The sequence below is a fragment of the Silene latifolia genome, chromosome 8 (assembly GCF_048544455.1).
Source record: "Silene latifolia isolate original U9 population chromosome 8, ASM4854445v1, whole genome shotgun sequence".
Lineage (NCBI taxonomy): Eukaryota > Viridiplantae > Streptophyta > Magnoliopsida > Caryophyllales > Caryophyllaceae > Silene > Silene latifolia.
In genome coordinates this window covers 59056876-59060980 of record NC_133533.1, presented here as the reverse complement: position 1 = coordinate 59060980, position 4105 = coordinate 59056876, and the positions used below count along the sequence as shown (strand labels likewise).

Below are 4105 nucleotides of genomic sequence, written 5' to 3'. Positions count from 1 at the left end.
ATTTGACGAATCGAGTGCACGCGATTAGTTGAATGTTTAAGAATTGACCGACCCAATAAAGATCGAAAGATAGGGAAGGGAGATAGCCTGCCTAGTTAAGACGACTAGATTAATGAGATCGAAAGATGAGTTAATTTAGCCTTTTGAATCACTTTTCAGGACGAAAGTTAGCATTAGTGATTTTAGGGACCTGTAGCGAGATCGAAAGATGCTACCTCTTAAGAATGGACCGAGAGGACTTCTTATTTTCCCGTCTCACGCGATTGTTTTAGACCTACCTAGGACATTGCCGCCGAAACTATAGTGAACCGACCATCTTAGCACCCTTTTAAATATTTAATTTCATCTATTAGCCTAGTTTGCTTTCATTTTATTGCCATTAGTATAAACCAACTCAAAACAAACCCCCACACTCGTTACCTTTAGACTTAAATAAAATAACTATCAATTGCATCGCCTCCCCGTGGTTCGACCCCGACCGCTAGCTATAGTAGTAGTTTGGACTATAAATATTAATTTTGGTGCACACAACGACGGGCATCAAATTTTGGCGCCGTTGCCGGGGAGGCAATTGTTTAAAATTTTTAGTTGTTTTTATCTTAGTCTTTTCTCAGTTTAAAGGACATCTGTTCCTTAAACTATTCTCATATTCTACTTGTAGTTTCTTCTTATGCGCAGGTCACAAGGTGGTGAAATACTACCGTTCAATCTTGAGATTGAGAAGACTTTGCGTGAGTTGAGACGATCATCTAGGGTATTGCCGACGAGGAAGAGCCGAGTACTGGTCTAGTTACTACGAGAACGCTCTATTTGAGGAGGATCCACCTTCATCTCCTGTTTCCACTTCTTCACCGAGACCGTCACATCTCCGGACATGGTCAAGAAGCGAGTATAGCCGATCACTCGAGCCGACATCTGAGAATCTCTATAAGGGTTTCGCATTACCAGGGACGGATAGAAAATTCGAGCCGAAGCCTTCCTATATCAACTTGGTTGAGAGAAACCAATTCGGGGGAGCTGCAAATGAAGATGTAGCCAAACATATGGAGACATTCATTGATTACTGCTGTTCCATACCCCCACCAACCGGTGTGACCCAAGACTAGGTGAAGGAGACTATGTTCATATTCTCTCTTCGTGATGCTTTGCAAGGAGTGGTACCGAGACCTGGATCGAGCTGCTCATGGGATCACGGACTGGAATTCGCTGGTCTTAGCATTCTACAAGAAATATTTCTCTGCCTCGAAGACCAATGCCATTAGAGCTCAGATCACGAGCTTTAAACAGGGTCCTGATGAGAATTTTCATGAGGCGTGGGTCCGTTTCAAGAAGTTGGTGCGAACTATTCCGCACCATGGGTTCGAGAAATGGAGCCTATGCAATCAATTTTATAATGGGCTTTATGACGATCAAAGGGCTATCCTGATGCGGCGACCAATGGCGATTCCAGGAGAATGTGGGAGAGACTAAGGGGTGGAAAATTATTGATGATTTGGCCACCCATAAAGCTGAGTATGGAAATTCCAGGGGAAATAAAAGGAGAAGTGCTGAATCCCCTTCTGTAGCTGCATTAGAGGCTCTTACGGCGAGGTTTGATAAGTACGAGTTGGGAGGAGTTTCAAAAGGAGGGATCTATCATGTGAATGCTGTTTCAGACGGTCCTTTCGTCTGCAAGAGATGTGGAGGAGAAGGACATGTTTCGATAATCGCAAAGATTTCCTATGAGTCTTGTGCTGCTTTTCAACATTATAAGCAGACAAACACTTATTTTGAGCCGAATGTCCATCCGAACTTGAGGTGGAGTAGCCAAAATGTCCTAAACCCAACTCCACCTCCACAACAGCAGCAACACCAGAATTATGTGCCCCCTCATAAGCAGCAGCAGCCATATCAAAAGCCTCCGTATGTTCCTCAGCAGCAGCAGCAGTCCCAAGGCTCCGAATTTGCCGAATTGAAAAATTTGTTGCTGAAAGAATCTCAAGCTAGAGAGGCCGGGATGAAAATGTTGGAGAGCCAAATTGCTCAATTGGCAAGCAAGAATACAACTCGAGCTCCGGGACATTTACCGACGCAGACGGATCAAAAGGAGACCCTTAACGCTATTACTTTGAGGAGTGGGTCCACCCTTGATGGGCCCGCTATGGTCGAGGATGTCACTGAAAAAGATGAGGCGGAACCAAGTAAGAAGAAGGTCAGAACGAATAATAGCGGGAAGAAGACGATCGGCGGGTATGTCGGTCGATCGACGACATACCCGATCGATCGACCGGTCCGCGAAGTGACACGCTCGTTCTGAGAAGTCGATCGATCGATCGACATGCATGGTCGATCGACTGACAACGCTGCTGATGGTGAGTCTTTTCTTCCTCCAATGCCAAATAACTTGAGGGACCACTTGTTTCGGGGTACGACTACTCCGAAAATTTTGAGGCAAGACCCAAATGCTGATGGGTCAGTCCCGGTTCCGAAATATGATCCGATGACGATTAATGGCTCATTTTTGAGACGGTCTGAAGAAGGGTCAAGCTACAACAAGGAGAAGGTAGTGGATTTTCAGCCTAAATCCACCGATGCCGGTGTGAGAGACCTAGAGGAGAGGGCTAAGTTACTTCTTACAGCCCCTTATCCAGAGAGATTAGTGCCGACAAAGGAACATGTATCGTTTAACAAATTTGAAAATGTTATTCGTAGCTTAAACGTACAAGTTCCTTTTCTTGAATTAGTTAATCAAGTGCCTGCTTACATGAAATTTATGAAGCAACTTTTATCTAAAAAGAAGTCACTTGAAACTCGTAACTGTCGCGCATTAACCGAGGAGTCATGTTCTTATTTGACCAATACTGCACCTCATAAGCTAGAAGACCCAGGTAGTTTTTCAGTCCCATGTAGTTTTGACACCTTTTCTATTGAGAAGGCTTTGTGTGACCTAGGAGCCAGTATTAGTGTAATGCCCTTGAGTCTTGCTAGGAAGTTGAAATTAACTAGGTTTGCAGTTACAAACATGACAAAGATCTGATGGTGATCGATCTGCGGTCCAAATTATAGAGTCTTAGAGGACATTCCCGTGCAAATAGGAAAGTTCTTCTTCCCTGTTGACTTCGTTGTACTAGATATGCCTGAGGATGCTCACATACCTATCATATTGGGTAGACCATTTCTGCACATTGCTGGTGCAGTTATAGATGTTGGCTCAGGGACTTTGACTTTTAAAGTAGGGAAGCATTCCATTGTCTTTGCCCAGACAGCTAAGAAGAAAGACCCCATGTGGCCAGTCACTTGTAATACGGTTTCTGAAAAGAAATCTTATTTTATGCTTTCTGACATGCCTGTCTCTATGCCTGTTTCTGCTATAACACCTCCGCCCCAGATTGGGAGCAAATTGGAGGAAGATTCTTCTATTTTGGATATTGCAGAGCTGGTTTGGGAAGGAAGAGTCGCAGTTGCTCTAGCCGATGAGGAGCCAATCGTTCAAAGAGGCGGTCTAGGATGTCTTAACTATGGCACGGATGAGGAGCCCGATGAGGAGCCAGTCAAAGTGAGGGAGTCCGACTTGGACTTTGATGAGCCAGAAGAGGTCATTGCTTGGGAAGATGTTGAAGCTGTTGATCCATTGAGTTTTGCGGATGTTGGAGTTGAGAAGAGTGCAGCTGAGGAGATGAGCACTGTAGAGGCTACTTCTTGTAGCCAGAAGCCGAGCAAGTGGGCCATTTCGTGGCCGTTCTTGATCAACTATTAGTTGATTAAGACTTTTTCAAAAACCATTCATTTTATTTGCTTTCGTTAAACTCTCTTTTTAATGCTTTTGTGCGCGAGACTTCGCATTTTAATAAGTTTGCTTAGGATTTTAAATATTTTAGACTGTTACTTTGGATTTTGCGCAATTTTGGGCGCGTTTTTATGTGTATTTGCAGGTTTGTAGACCTTGATAGCTCAATTTATTGAGCTAATTGAAGAAATCAGAAAGTTACAGCAGGTTTTCCAGTCGATCGACTGACTCCTATGGTCGATCGACTGAGCTGCGACTTCCGGAGCTTCGTTTCGCTCACTCGGTCGATCGACCGGGTGATGTAGTCGATCGACCGCCCCGCTGTGACTATTTGACTGT

The 4105-nt window shown here is 44.3% G+C and overlaps 1 non-coding gene across 1 annotated transcript; it reads right to left on the bottom strand.

Annotated features, from left to right (window-relative positions):
- Positions 1-1254: 1254 nt before the first annotated feature.
- LOC141598003 (small nucleolar RNA R71) lies at positions 1255-1361 on the bottom strand. The gene has a single exon (XR_012523207.1). It is a non-coding gene; the product is annotated as a small nucleolar RNA R71 (small nucleolar RNA).
- Between the last annotated feature and the right edge of the window lie 2744 nt (positions 1362-4105).